Genomic DNA, 16396 nt, shown 5'->3' with positions numbered 1-16396 from the left:
CGTTCCAGTAGGTAATCATCTCCACCTCTCCAAATCATGTATATATCATCTATAAATCTATTCTAAGTCATGATGTTATGTCTAAAAGGGTTTTCTCAATATATCCATCTGTCTTCATATTTCACCATGAACATAACGGCCATTTCCGGGGTGAAAGAACACCCCGTCGCGGTATAGTTTACTTGCACATATAATTCGTTATTAAAGTAAAGGAAATTCATCTTTAAACAAATTTGTGCCAGTTCCAAGATGAACCACATGGGGACTTTGTGTGGATGATGCCTATTTTCCAAAATATACTCCATTGCTTTAAGACCAGCATCTTGTGAAATGTTTGCAAATAAACTAGTGATATCAAGAGTAGCAAACAGGCCCTTTTCACCATCAAATTTAATTTGGCTCAATTTATTCAACACATCTGTAGCATCTTTTACATGACTTGGGATCTCTTGTCTCGAAGGTTTTAGGAAAACATCTACATATTTTGCTAGGGGGTCTAGATTGAATTCCCCCCAGATATATTAGATGAGCTGGTGGATATAAGGGGTCTTTGTGGATTTCCAATAGTATATATAATTCCGGAGTACTTGGGTTTTTATTTATAAGGAATGTCTTTTCTTTTTTAGTTAGCCAACCACCTTTTAGTCCTTTCTCAATTGATCTATTTATCTCATTCATGATAAAAGGTGACAGGTCGACTGTGATTTTTCTAGAGTGGGATTCTTGTTGAAGTTGATTGAATATCTCATTTTGATACTTGGGTCTGTCAAATATCTGGAGTTAAGTACCTATCTGGACCTTTGAGAAGATGCAGAGTATGTCTAGTAATAGCAGAGGAAGAGATGTGTGCTAGCTGGTTAAGTTGATCGTAAGGAGGAAATGTTTGTGAGATCTGAATTGAAGTCTTATCAGAGCCTGATAAGCAGGAGTAGATGGAACATGCATATGTCTAGGAAGTGTTATGTGATCAGCTGTATATGTTTCAAAATGGCCCATGACCAGAGGAGGTCAGGTCGGTTTGCAAAATTCCAACTGTTTTCAAAACAACTACTCAGCATTTGTGACTTGTATTTTGCAACCAGTGTTTCAAAAATCTGGCCCTAGATGCTCAATAAAGAGAAGACAAACTCACTTGCAATTTGCACTTCTTGCAACAAGCCTCAGAAGTAACCGTTCTGAATAATCGATCACAGCATTACTTAGAAATTCCTCCCCCTCCCATCTCCCCCACTTTCTGTCTAAAAATTGTAACATTCAGTTCATACTGTGGACGTCAGACTTCTCTTTCTTAAAAGGGCAAATGTGTACCAGTAGTAAGAGAACTGCAACAAGATGGGAGAGCTGTTGTCCGTGATGCTAGCAAAATAAAATATGCTCTAGGCAAATTAAGGTTTCATTCCTGCAAAACAAAAATAACCTTTTGCTCACTTTAAAAAAAAAATCAAGCTGACATCGCTCACTTTAAAAAAAAAAATCAAGCTGGCATTGAAAGAATAAGCCCTGTGAAAGAATTGTATACAACAGTAGCCCTTTTAATGTAATAGGTGCATACTGAGTTCTGCAGTAAATCAGAAATTAGCATTTTAACCAGGATTTCAGAGTCCAAGATAGGCGCTGATTCCAAGTGGCCTGGTAATCCTCAGTGGCAGCTGCCCCCAATTTAAAGTGTTGGAGTGGCGCTGAGGGGTAGGGGAATAATAATAAATAAATAAAAGACTTACCTTCCGTTGATGCTGCCGTCCACCTCGGCGCTCCTCTCCTCCCTGCAGTCCATGAGCCACACAGCACAGGCTCTTCACCCAATACAGATGCTGGTCTGATGCTTTACCTAACATGAGAGAAGCAGTGTGATTGACCAGAGCGTTTTTCTGGTCTGATGCTTGCTCAGGCACAGGGAGCATGTGTCTTTTCTACACCTGGCTGTGCAATGAAGCTGGGTTGGAGAAATATAAGTGTGCATGTCGATTTGGCCATCCTAAGACGTATGGCCAAACCAACAAGCGCACTTCCAGTGTCCACAACTCTTCCTTACTGCCATGGCCTGGCCAGGGCCAATCCTAGATTCCATCGGCTCAGTCAGTCAGTGATAAAATGATAACACCATTGTTTTATTATCATTTTATTTTTCATCTGCTGGCTCTGAGCAGTGGGCCGACACTCCTCCGTCATTACGGAGAAGCCTGGCCTGGTGGTCCTGCATAATGCCACAACCTTGTGTGTTTGGCAGAAACAGTGTTACACATGACTTAGTATTTATTAGCACATATCCATTTGCAAACATTAAGTAGAAACATACCCAGGAAACTGATTTTACTTTTGAGCTGCTATAGCTCATTCCAGATGTTGAAATTCGGAATGTAACGAGAAAGGCACAGTAACGTCACCTGACTCGCTAATTCCATGTGTGATGTTACAATGCCTTATTTTTCACCGGACCACACTCGAATCAGCCCCATAAGGGTATCTTTGGTCAAACCTGGAGCTTCTTTACTTAACTACCTAGAAACAAAGGGCCTCATTTATGAAAAATGAAGCATCGCTGCGTGAAAACAGTGATGCGTCACTTTTCACTGCGCACTCCTTGCGACACCAATGATGCATCATATTTAATGTATGACGCATCATGTCGCAAGGACTTACCGATACGTCAGTATTTCTGACGCATCTGTAAGCGCAAAAGTGACGCATTGCTGGAGTGTGTCACAAAAGTGACACAACTCCAGCAATGCGTCCTTTCACATAGGGAAAGCCCCATGTGAAAGGGCTTGCGTCAGTCTTACGCCTGCTGTGAGGCAGGCGCAAGATTTTGACGCAACAGCATCCTAAAAGTGACGCAGTGAAATCTCATAGATTTCACTGCGTCACTATTATGAGGCTTTTTTGGGGGGGAACGCCCCCTCTGCATACATTATACGTAACGCAGGTATAATGTGGCGCAGGGGTTTAAAAAGTGACGCATCTACCTAGATGCGTCACTTTTTAAATATGGCGCAACAAGGCGCATTTTGTACGCCGCTGGTGCATCCCAAAAAAGTGACGCACCAGCCTCGCTAAAGTGACGCAAGGCCTCATAAATAAGGACCAAAGGCTGGTTCGGCGAATTCGTAAACCCGGGCAGTTCTTCATCGATCGCGATCATCTCAGGCAAAACCTCAGTTTTCACATCATTTGGAGAGGACAGAGCCACATTTGTCACAGTGAACACCAAGCCTGACATCAGCTCCCCATTTCATGGATGGCTACCGCTGCAGACGAGGACCAGGTGTCTGTAAGAAAATGGTTTGGACAGGGCAAGCCGTGATCATGAAATATTTACTCACGGAAAGACTGCAGCCTGAATCTCTGCCATCATTTATTGGAAGGTTTTCAACCGTTTGAAGTTGACAGCTTTGCCGTTTATCATGCATCGGAAAGGTGCATTTCTAATTTTCAATGCTTTCATTTTCTCCATTTGAAAATGTTTGATTCGATTACCATGTTCTAGCATTCTCATCCCTGTTTCTTAGCTTTTAGGACAATAATCTCATTAACTACTACAGAGTCAAATCCCCACCCCTAAAAAGAACTTTCCTTTAGAGTGTTAGATCTCCTAGAATCAACTAGGGAATAAAGAGACACCATGGCAGGACTGGAGGCATTACTCTCAAACCCTCAAATGGCTATTATTTAATCCATATATCTTGGAGGGGAAATGTTTCTCTTCTTTTACAGCTATTACACTACACCTTATCTTACTCGTACAGTGCAACTGATTATTAAATTCAGAGCTGGCTGAATCTTGTATACTATAAGCCCCAGTTCACTCCTGAAAGACTGTGCTGTGGGTGGGACATGTTCACGTTGCCTAGGCATACAATTAAAAAGTCACATTTCCAACTTCTCTTCAAAACGCTATTCATATGCCGTTCATATCATTTTATAGACCCGGCCTAGACTCAGCTTTAGAACACTCGTTATCCTAATCTATACTACTATTATAAAGAGAGAATGCAAACCTTTGAGCCAGGTAAACTCGGGAACCACAGCGCCAATCCACACACCCGATACATCGTAGAAATTGGCAGGGTGTGCAGATGGACATAGGCTATAAAAAACATTTTTAAAACGTAAATCTAAAAATATAACTTTAAAAAAAAAGTACTGCCCTGAAAGTAGCGCCGGCCACGACGCTGCGCTGGCCGCGACGTAGTGATGGCCGCGACGTGCGTGATGACGAGGAGGAGCGGCGGACATGGAGCGGCGGCTCAGGTAAGGTAAAGGGACACATTGGAGTCGGGGCAGGAGCGGGTGCGCACAGAGGGACGGCAAGCCTCAAATGCTGCCCCCAGCGGCGGCTCAGGTAAGGTAAAGGGACACATTGGAGTCGGGGCGGGAGGGAGTCCGGTGGGAGGGGGTCGGGGCGGGAGCGGGTGCGCACAGAGGGACGGGCGGGAGCCCTTAGTGCACGCAAGCCTCAAATGCCGCCCCCAGCTCCCTTCTGCCCCGGGCAACGCTGGGGCGGGCTGCTAGTACGATATAATACAAATACATACTCTTAGAAAAACACAGAAGGATTTTGGTCAGCCCTCTTTAACCATTGGTCTGTTGAACTGTCGTTAACTTTTGGATTTCACCCACCATAACGTCATAGGCGGGGGAGCAAAGGGAAGAGCGTAAAATCCGCCTACTTGCGATATTATCTTTCATTCTAAGCTACAACATGTTGCCAGATCACAAGGGCACATGCACTAAAGAATCAGAGCTCATCAGCCAATTCTTAACTATGCCGATGCTTTTTACATGACATTCTTTGTCCTTTTATTATTTTTTAGTCATATTTGTACATTTACACTGTGTCTTCAGGTTATCGTATTTCAAAGCGAATAGTACATTTTCTGCATGTTGTAGGGAATCATAATTTCCTGTGATGGCCCTAAAACTAAAATTGGTTTCTACACTTGTTCTTAAGAACATATGCCTGCTAGGAAGCAAACATATTTTCTATTAAAAGTACTTACAATAGCTATTTTTTTAACTTAGAGTTTTTATTGCAAGCATATGGCTGGCATGTTTAGACCGTGGCATGTTTTATTTTACCATTTCTTTTTGCTTTTCGTGCCATATGTTTAAACTGATTTCTAAACAAAAATGTATGCCAGGCCCAATGGGATTGCCAATGCTTGTTATTTATTCAACACAGTTGGTGCACTTTGCCTTTGGTGCAGTACAGTTGTTAAAAGAAAAACAGCCTGATATACATAACAATTTCTATGTGTTGCTGTGTCTTACTCATATCTGGATGTCGAGTGTCATAACCAGAGGCAAAAGTCAGGGGCACATAGTCACCTCTCTAGTCTGATAGCCTGTCCCGAGGGAAATGCCCTCTGAAGCAGAGATGTTGAACAGGCCCAACACCCAGCAATGGCATGTCTTCCTCTGATGGGAAGGTTGCTGCTCCCAGCTTTCTGCTAAAAAGCTAGTAAATCCACAAATTTGACTCTTAGCAACACCTACACATTGAGGCTATGGGAGGGCCAATGGGAGTGGATCGTATTTCATGGCAGGTATAATAAGATAGGTAGCAAGTAGTGACACACAGATGTTAATTTGTGCCTCTCCCCTTTATGATTATGGATGTGTGGCAGGGCTCAAGGTAAGAGTGTTGTACAAAGTATCAAATTTACTTCCTGATGACAGTTTGATGAATGGGTTACCCAGTCGCAAACATGACCGATATCCTGTCTGCCTTATTATGAGTACATTATATCCTATGGCACTCGTAATAAGGTGGATGGGATATCTGTCATATTCGGATTAATTTGTCTGCCAAACTCAAGACCCAAGTCTAATATAGACAAACATTTGCAGAGATCCTAACCAATCGTTTTCTCTTATGGCAGACATGTGTTTGTAAGGCAACATTACTTTGAGAGCTATTGCCTGCTACTGAAATCTGCTGCCTATCTTTTACATTGTATTATATCACCATCAACAAGTTGATCCAAATGTCATACTGTACCACCCCGCATTGATGCCCACGCCGGCTGTCTTGGTGGCAATGGATCCCATAGAGAGTAGATGCTTTTACGGTCCCTGGCATAGGTTTCTAATTGGAAAAACTGAGAAATGTGGGACTATTTGTTTTATATTATGGGGCCGCAGGGAAAAAGTAAGAAATGTTAGATTGGGGGGTTTATATTATGGAACTGCAGGGCAATAGTTACTGCAGAGCTAAGCCATCGGTGAGAGAAAATGTAAACCACTGAAGGAAACTTCTTGAAACACGATTGCCTGCAGCAGCTCTTTCATTGTCTCCTAGAAAGCCACAAACTTTAATTATGGAGCATGACCTATTGCTGGTATCGCAAAATGTGCACTCCTATTTTTTCCATCTACCATTGGGAGAGCCTTGCCTCCATTGGGATATGTGTGAGCTCTTTTGAGCTGCATGCCAACCTCCTGCAAAACTCCCTATGCCCCCAGGGCCTCAAGCTTTGATGTTCTTCCAGCATCTTCAACCAAAGGGTAGAATGGAATGGTAGGGTTCATCCAAAGTCCCGTAGCTACAGTTAACCAGTCTTAAGTATTCGAGAGGGTCTTTGGGATTTCCCTCCATCTCAATCTTTTGTTAGAGTTGGTGTATTTTGTCATGTTCACAGTAACCTAATCTTACAGGGTGGATGTTCCCTCTATTTCACTCTTGTACAAAGAAAGCATGGGCTGGACCCCATGGATGGAAGCCAAGAACAAGGGAAATCGTTGTAGCCACAGTTGCACAAGACACAAACTTGTGCTGTACCAAAAGTGCATGGGCACTCACACTTGCTCATTCACACCCTCGGGAGTGCAGATTAGTCAGTGAGATTCGGAGGGTGTGGGTCTCATATTTCCAAACTAAAAAAGCAGTAGTCTGCACGATGGAGAGGTGAGAAGACCAAGATTTGGGTTGGACTGTTTCCATGAGGCGCAGGGTCAATACTGATTTGCATTAGATGGGACTCTGTCTAAAGTGGCACAGTGGGTAAAACATGATGATGGAATGCTACCCAGAGCGACTGCCACTGCAAGCATTGCAAGTGTTCATCCCATCACCTTTTGGGTGTTTAATTGGCAGTAGTAGGCCTGGAAACCTGAGACTTATGCAGCTTTCCAAGCTTCCTACTGCAATGCTTCTGAATTCCAAAATGTAGTACATTTATGCCCATCAAGGAGTACTTCAATGGGTACTACTTTCTTGGTAAAGTAGCCACTATATATTTAAGTTTCCACTCCAAAATAATGAAGTTAAAAGCTCTTACCGAAATGAGAATGATGAGAAAAACTGACATCATCATAGCAGACCCGACCAAGGACCCCCAGACCCAACTACCAAGCCAAGAATACATTTGGTGGTGTGTCACGCCCAAACACCTCCCCTGAAGCTACTCCCTACCAGTCCTGCCTTGGTCTGGTAGCTCTCTCTGGGATCTCATGACTACGGTCACATATAACAGATCGGCATGGAGACCCTGCCCTGAGATCACTTATTTTAAATGTATTTTCACTACACACACTCTCTTTACATCACTCCACACCTAAAAGAACTTCACTGGCTTCACATCCTAAAAATTCTGCTGCTTCAGCTTGCTCACACATGTCTACACAGCCCTCAACTGCATACCTCAACAACCATCTACATTTCTACCAACTCTCCAGACCACTACGAACAGCATCCCTCCCCTGATTCCCACACATCCACATAAGCAAGTCAGGACACAGGGCTTCTCCTACATTGCCATCAAGAATTCCCAACCTCCCCATCTCTCCTTCATTTCTGGAAGAAGCTGAAGATTTGGTTATTCATCTAGGAGCACTCTGGACCTACTCACCTGATACAGCGCCTTAATAATGTCACAGCTGATAAGTAATTCTCTACAAATTGACACAAAATAAAATTCTTGAGCTCTCCTACAAGAAGCCTTGATGGTAGAGTTGTCAAATTGGTGCATGTGGGCAGGGGGTCATATTTCATGTACTCACCTTTTATATATCATTTTCTCAAGTGACTGGTGAAACTTGTACAAAAATGAGTTGCAAATAGATGTGAGAGCGCCAGCAAATTAATAGGGCAAGTCGAACCAGAGCCGAGCCAGGGGTGTGGGTCTGGCTCTAAGAGTCCATGCACGAGCCAAGCCTTGAAAACATTGGGCATGTAAATCATGCAACAAACATAATGTGAATATTTGGTTCAGTTTCTTCTGAATTCAAAAAAGTATGGGGCATATTACCAACAACTAGCGATAATTTTTGTCTCTAACTTGTTTAGAGACAAAAATTATCGCCGCACATCGGCAATTTTTATTGCAGATAAACCTTGCTATTAGCAAGGTTTATCGCAAATGCGATAAAAAACGGCCGCAATGCATGAATATCGCTGAAAAGTCAGCGATATTCATGCATTATCGAGCAAATGCTCTTAGCCATGTTATCCACCTCCCATTGGATAACACGGCTAAGAACTGCTCAGGGGCAGGTGTTAGCTTTTGGAGATATTCGCGCTTAGCGCGAATATCTCCAAAAGTTGGTAATAGGAGATAGCGATGTTAGCGACTGTTTCCAGTCACTAACATCTTGGCACGCCCACTTTGCATGTCATTAGTGATAAATATCACTGACATGCAAAGCGGGGCCCAAGATGGTCGCTATCTCCTATTAGCTGTCGCTAACTGGTGTTAGCGACAGCTTGGTAATAGGGAGATAATTTTATCTCCGCTTTCTTGGCTTTTAAAGCCAAAAAAGCGGAGATAAACCCCCTTGATAATATGCCCCTATGTTTCTTTAACATGTGGAAGCGTTTCACCTTAGTACAGATATCACTGCATGGACAATCATTTATTATAAGTGGTCATTATAAACAACTTAAAAACCTTAATCACTCACCCTCCCAATAACAATTCAATTAGTGAACTACTGGGCAACTTAGTAGTTTTTAAACCTTAAACATGGACTATATTCTTATTGAAGGTGAAGCAACATTATAGACTGTTAACTCAAACGTAAAAGGAGCTTCTACACTACAGAACATACCCTGAACTCAAGTATTTAAAAGTGCTCTCAAATGTGATAAAGAAAAAAAGGCTCTGTAAAATAAAACGTTTGCCTAGGATCACACAATGTGACAAGGAAGGTAGCTAGGATCAATTCCAGGTTATCTGGTTTCACATTTTGAAATTCACCCGCCAGATGTATATGTCTGTCACTCTCTCCTGTTTTACATCATATGTCACGGATCTGGCTTTTATAAATGGCCCAGGACAAGAAAACCCGACACAGACAGAGCCCCTAGACTCAACTACCAAGCTAGGAATGCATTTATTTGGGGTGTCCCATCCCAAACATCCTCCGAAGCTATACGCCCCTTGAACGCACTTCAATCTATTGCAACGCTGCATCCCCAAGACAATCTGTAATTATCAAAGCCTCAGACTTATAAAAATAAAGCAGTTCACACGTTTTCGGAAAGCTGAAATTCTGCGCCATTTATAGTATCAGCTTGAGTTGTTTATGCCAGAAAATAAAACATGGCAAAGGTTATTTCAATTTGTTACAACTGTTTGACAAGAGCTGCACGAAGCAGCAGCATGTGCCCGTGGCAGAAGGCATTCAAATGTATACTGTGAATTTTCATTTTAAATGACTTCGACCTTTACAGAGAAGAGTGCAGCACATCACATCATGGGAAAAATTACAGCCAATGTACTTAAACACTGTGCGCTAAAATATGCTTTGTTGTTCACTTGCTCATAATAAAGAAGAATGTATTTACAACAATTCGATTCCAGTGCTGGTTAAATATTTCTGAGCAGAGGTTAGTTTATCCTGTTAAAACAGTCGCTTACAGCAAGATGTATTAATCGAATGTGAGCATTTTAGACAGTGGGTGGTGGGGTTGTACTCGTAACAAAGGGCCAGATGTAGGAACCCTAATACCGGTCAGAAAAGGCCGAATCGGTAAAATTCGGTATTTTAGATTCGGTAAATGTAGTTTACCTACATCTAGCCCAAAGTCTCCAGCAAAGGTTGTGGCCCGCAGAAGAGGCCACAACTGTTCCGGCTCAAGGTTGCTCCCCTCATCCCCAGGCCAAGGAATGTCTACCCAATATGCGAAACTTGGGGTCACATTCTGGAGGGGTCCCCCATCATTTTCCATTACGCCACTAATTTTAGCCATAAATGGCTTTTTTTTTTTTAAAATAGAAGGTGACATAAATGGCAAAGTACCAGTGTTACATCAACCCTGCAGTCTATTTTTCAATTTTCCCACAATACCTGTCGTGCTACTGGAAAGCACCAGTTTACCTGTTAAATCCTGGGGCATCAACTTGCCGACTCACGTGTAGGCTGGATATTTAGGCCAGAAGCCACATTATGCTCCTTTGTCTCAGGCACGGATGACTCCTGGTCAGCGCGGTGGAGAGTGTGCGTTTAGTCTCCCTGGTTAAATGGTGGAGTGACTGCATTTGTTTACACTGTTTTGAAAAAGAAGTAGAGAGACTACAACAGAGTTTGCAATCTAGGCAGCCAGCCACAGACGTGCTGGTATACCACAGAAACGCATCCAAGAAGGCATATATAGAGAGAGAGGGGAGTTTCAACCACTGTGGATCCACTAGTGCAAGCATGGCACACACTTCCCATCCAATGACAGAGCTTTTCTGCCCACTCAATAGGGTGCATACACAGGTGCTGCTACCTCCATTGCCTCTAGAGTAGAATATTCTACTTTTGACAGGAGGAAGATGGTGTATGTAATGGGTGCACTTTCTGCTAAGACCGCAGTCTCGACTCACTAGTTCCCTTAAGGGATCACAGGATAGACGGGTAGTACAGGCAGGATGGGATCACAGATATAGCTGGGGATGGACAGCCCCTGAGAATGACTTTTGGGGAGCATTTCTGGGCATCCAGGGACAGGTTGCAGTATAGCCACTTTGTTACATCCTCATCAACCTCGCTCCATTTCTACTCCAAGAATGCTCAGGTACTGCAGGAAGAGGATACCTGTGCTACCCACCATGGTGCCTCCTGCATGCCAGTGGCTGTCAGTAGAGGGGGGAGGGCTAAAGTCCTTCAGACTGGCCATACCACTGGTAGCCACTTCTGGTGTTCTAAAGTCACCAGCCAGGAAGAGCAGTATGCTCTAGTCATTGTGAGCCAGTGAGCAACCAGAGCAATGGTCCTAATGAGTGACGTCAGAACCTCCCTGTTCCTGCCCTAAGCACTGACCTGCCCCCAGCAGAAACACAGTAACTTTGATCTCAACACATTGAGGTCAACTGCCAGTTCAACCAAACATCCTTAGTCTGATGACTCTGCTAATGCTCACTTCCGAGCAGAAGTCTGTTCTGTCCTCCATTTTTCTGAATCCCAAGCCACGTTATTGTGTTGATTGGCATTGTGTCCTGGTGACTTGTTTCTTTCCGTCACTGCCAACTCCACCACGCAGTGCATTTTGGTCCCTCCAATCAACTATCACCAGGAAACATGGTTCTTTCATGACTTGCCATACCCAATACATCTTATTTCTGATCTACAGCACTCCTAGGCTCCACAGTTCTTGGGCCTAGAGTCTCCACCAATACTCCTTAGCCTGACTTTGCTTCCCAATACTAGAACCCACAGACATTGCGGTCAATGCCACCAGCACTCATCTGCAGGACCTCCTAGTCTTCCAGCTATGCAGTAAATCTACTTATGCTCCTCAGCCCTGATATGCAGCACTGCTAAACCTCCCACTTCAGGAAAGTTTTGAAAATCTGCCAATTTCCCTCAGGTATGGCCTGCAGCACTGCATGGCCACCAAGCTCTGAGACCTGTCTGAGCTCAACCGATGTACCTCAGTCCTTGTTGGTGATACTACTTTACTTCCAAGTTCTGAAACCAATCTAAAGCGTCACCATTGCTCCTCAATCCTGAGATTTGAAGGAGAGGGAGAAGTGACATTACATTAGCAGACTTTAGCTGTATACCTGAAAAAAAGCAAAAACTTCTTACCCCATGTACAACAATACCATACAAAAAAAGTTCCCTCTACAAATTAAAATGAGCTGTTATCAATGCACATTATAATAAGTGCCAGTGAGTGTTGTCATTTCACTGGGAGGCCTTTACATTGAAGAGTAAATGACATAAAAGGACATCATCTAGAATTAGCCAATACGTAAAGAAGCCTGGGCCACAAATGAGAATCTCTTCTGTGTTTACCCAGGGGCAGGTTGTGCCGAAGTGGGAGGGAGAAGGACGGGAAGTGTTAATTTGATGCCTTTTCAAGCTTGGCTTCTTGTTTTTGCTCGAGTATTGAAACAGCAAAGTGTCAATAGTAGCCACTTTAACAAAATAGAAAAACAATACAAGAAAGAAACAGAAATACCAAGGGGCCATTAAGTATAGTGCAAACGACAGCAGATATCCTGAATGCAGCTCAATCTAGAGAGCAGATAAAACATCAGAATAGATTTCTCCAGAGGATCGTGAGCCATTGCCTCCGAGTTCCACGGTATAGCGAAATCCCTGGGAGAAGAATAAAACCACTCTCAGCAGCATTATGCTCTCCATATCCTGGAAACAAACTGCTTATGATGGATTCACTGCAGTCCCTTTGCATTGCACCCGCCTTTAACAGATCAGGCGGGAGACCTTACATTGTACAAGATGACAATGATGAAGGCAAATGAATCCAATGGTCCAAAGTTTACAGCAGAACCGTTGAGGGTGTAACTGCTGGAAGTTAAAAGGTATTGATTGTTAGTGCTGTGCTACAGCGACTGTGGAAAGCACAGTCTACAGTACTTCATGAAAGCCAGGCAACCAGCGCTTCTTACCGTAGAGAAGGAAACACTTACACGGGGCTCGTGAAATCTGTTGTCTCCTAATACCAGTGGTTAGATTTGTAATAAGTGCCAGGGCTCTCGTCAGGAGGCAGCTTGCACCAGCCCATTTCTTCAGTTTGGGCTGCCTAAAACAAACCCAACTACTAACCATGAAGGTGAGGAGATATGGCGTAATGGCCAGAGCTGCCGACTTTGGAGCTGGGAAACCAGAATCAAGTCTGAGTGTTGCCTCAACATCCTGTGATTCTAAACAAATCACTTAATTTCGAATTGGTGATCATGAAAAGCACCAGTGTTGATGATTAAGTGCCGGTGCTGAGCACCGGGAACCACAGCCTCAAATTAAGCACTGCCTAATACACAAACCTAATTTGTCCTATTTAAAAACACTCACATTCTGTAGGTGATCACAAGTGGCTGTTCGCAGTGATTGATAATTGCCTACTGCTATAATAGTTGACTCACTGAGGGATGCAATCAGACTCTTTAGGGATCAAAATGCTACAAAAACCAAACAGGCACAGTGTTGTTCTGTTCATTCGCACAATGCTTCAAGATATATTTGGAAGCAAATATGGGATGCGGATGATATGTGTTTATACTAAGAGAACACAATGACCCATTTTAATGTTGGCAGGCATAAAAAAGACAGAAAGGGTGCAAGGAAGGGTACTGGCTTAGGGGTTGAAAGTAGAAGCAAGGCAATTGCACACAGGAGAGAGAAATGCAGTAACGGCTAGTTCTTTACCATTCGAAGCACCACCAACAAAAATGCCCCTTGCTTATCACTTCCTAGGCAGCTTGCAGAATCACTCCCAGAACAACTCCACAATATCCTCTGAATATCAAGATGGTCAGCAGTGCTTTCTACTGTATGGTTGGCTGGTACAGTCATTTTCTTCAACCTTTCGAACAGAGCCTACCCTCTTATATTAAATTTAGATTAGTATTCTCTAGGAAGGGCCTTTGATATCTGTTGGTGTTCATTAACCTCCTGATCGCATGGGTGTTACTCTTTATGTACAATAAATAAAGATGATGAGAACCTAAAGGCACCTAGGCCTTTGGGCCTTTCTTGAAAGTGCGGCCATTACATCCTTATAAATATGTTAAGCATGATGAGGCTTTATGGTATGGCTCGTATATTTTTGTTTGGACACAAAATATACAGATATCTTAGGAGAACAGTAATAGGTACCTGATTCTCCCTCCACTGTGATAATCTTTCAATTGTCCGGCGGGAGGAGCAGGTAGTCCAAAGTGTGATTTTTTTTTAAAGAAACGCCTTTAATGCTTTTACAGAAATTAAAGTCTTGAGTCATAATATCAGCTCGAATACAAATCTCAGTCAGATCTAACCAGCTCATAGAAGAATGTCTCTCATCAAAACTACGAATAAAAAGCATGAAAATCATGTACATATTTGATTATTAGATGCAATGTCACAGTTAGAAATAGTTGCCAAGCCTCAAACTAATCTTAAGAATAAGAATTCTAGGACAGCTGCAACCCTTTCAAATGGAAGGACGTGAATGAAAGGAGCCAGCTTAAAGTTCATCACACTGTAACAACTTCCAGAGATGAGGGAGCACTAAAAAGTCTAAAGCGTTCACAACAGCTTTTCATCAGAATTCGAGGGAAGTTCAATCCAGAATACACCCCAGTCTATATTTGCTATGTCTTTCTTCATCCTCCTTTAGGGAGAGATGTAAGTATTATTCTTGGCTGTTGACCATTTAAAAAAGTTCGACCTCCAGGCCACCATACCAGGAACACAGGAAGATTGCCAGGTCAGAGCCATAGAACATTTGGTCATTAATAAGGCCAAGCCTATGAACCTGCAGTTAGGCCTCTGGACTGTAGGCTGGGACATCATTCCAAAAAGGCAGGCCTTTGTAGCAGACATTAGAGTAGAGGCTGTAATGAGTAATGAAAATGTACCGCTATAGTTGCACAACACTGATGACCTAGTTTCCATCTGTAAGGTGGATGAAATAAGTGTATGTAGGCTCAACTGAGAAAATGGGCCGCAATGATCTAGATGTCTTTTGCCTATCAAGGTAGCAGAGAGGGAATTGAGTTTTTAGACCTGGAAGGAGCGGTACCTGAGAACAATTTGCAATCAGGATTTTATAGAAAATCAAGTGCAGATTATAGTCTGAACTGTGCAACCAACTGTCATGTCATAGCTTTGAAATGGGGTATCTTTCTGAGCAGAAAGAGAACCAGCAGCACAAGAGAATCTTTTTAAATGGAGAAGGAAAAGGTGATGAGGCGTTTTAGAGACTGGGGTGTTCAAAGATGATACTGGAAACTGCAGAGAAAAATGTCAATTGCAAAAAAGAACGCTTATGTGGATGTGTAGGAAAATAAACAAATGCATCGGATTAAACACAAGTCACAATGTTTATCAAAACATAACATATACAGTTGGGAGTCACAAGAATATAGACAAATTCTACACCACAAACACTGAAAAATGATGAGTCCATATGAAGCAGTGGATGGCACCACTCCAGACAGGCCTTTAATAGCATGTACAAGAGCAAGATCATTAAGAGTTTGTTTGGTTCAGAGTCAAAATAAACAAGCATTGGGATAGCCAATAGGTCTCGCCGTTGGGACCTTATAAGTGTTTAGTTATCCAGCACAATATCCTTGGTGCAACAACATCAACTGTTGCATGGCTAAACACTTATAAGGTCATAAAGGCGAGACCTATTGGCTATGCCAATGCTTGTTTTAAAGGTATCTAATTTTGTGACAAGCGTTAATGTCTCAGCCAGTTTGGATGACCACTATGCATATAGTTCACAATTGAGATACTTGAGACAGATGTATGGGGAGATGAAATTAGAAGATGAACAGATGAACAGTGATTGGTCTAACAAGAAGCGAACAGCACCCGGATATTGTGGTATAGGCACATACATATGTTAACATATCAGTTGACTAACATTTTTTAATGACTTAAACAATGTAAACCATCACTTGCATTTTACAGTATAAAAGATTGGACCCACCTGAGACACTTGAACACAAGCCAACACAAGGAGGAACGTTCAGGGCTCTAATTGGTTAAATTCTGGAACAACCTGCACTTCCTTAAAACAGCTAGCCTCTCTGTCCCCTTAGGTGTAGCCCACCTACCCAGAAAGCAATCCAAAGTCTAATTTGTTTTAACATTAGCAGTATAGGTGCTTTGTTTGCTAAATGATTACACTATTACAGTTTTCTAGTGTATCATTACTTGCAAAAATGTTCCCAAGGGCCAAAAGGTTTGATCTGTGGTGGGACCAGGAGCTGCAGGATGACAGTCGGGAGGGTATGTAAGATATGCATAGGTGACAGGAAGCATATACATATAGTGGCTGAATTGCACAAAGTAAAACTGGAAAACCTAGGATCAATCCTTACTTCCCCACTTGACCAATTTTTGTGATCCCAGGCTTTTCATCTCTTTTTTCATTATCACATTTAAGAGAACCTAGAAATACATGGCTTCAGGGTGTGTGCTATAGAAAACATTCTCTTGTGCTTGATTTAAT

Source organism: Lissotriton vulgaris, chromosome 6 (genome assembly GCF_964263255.1).
Source record: "Lissotriton vulgaris chromosome 6, aLisVul1.2, whole genome shotgun sequence".
NCBI classification, from domain to species: domain Eukaryota; kingdom Metazoa; phylum Chordata; class Amphibia; order Caudata; family Salamandridae; genus Lissotriton; species Lissotriton vulgaris.
This window is presented reverse-complemented; position numbering follows the sequence as displayed.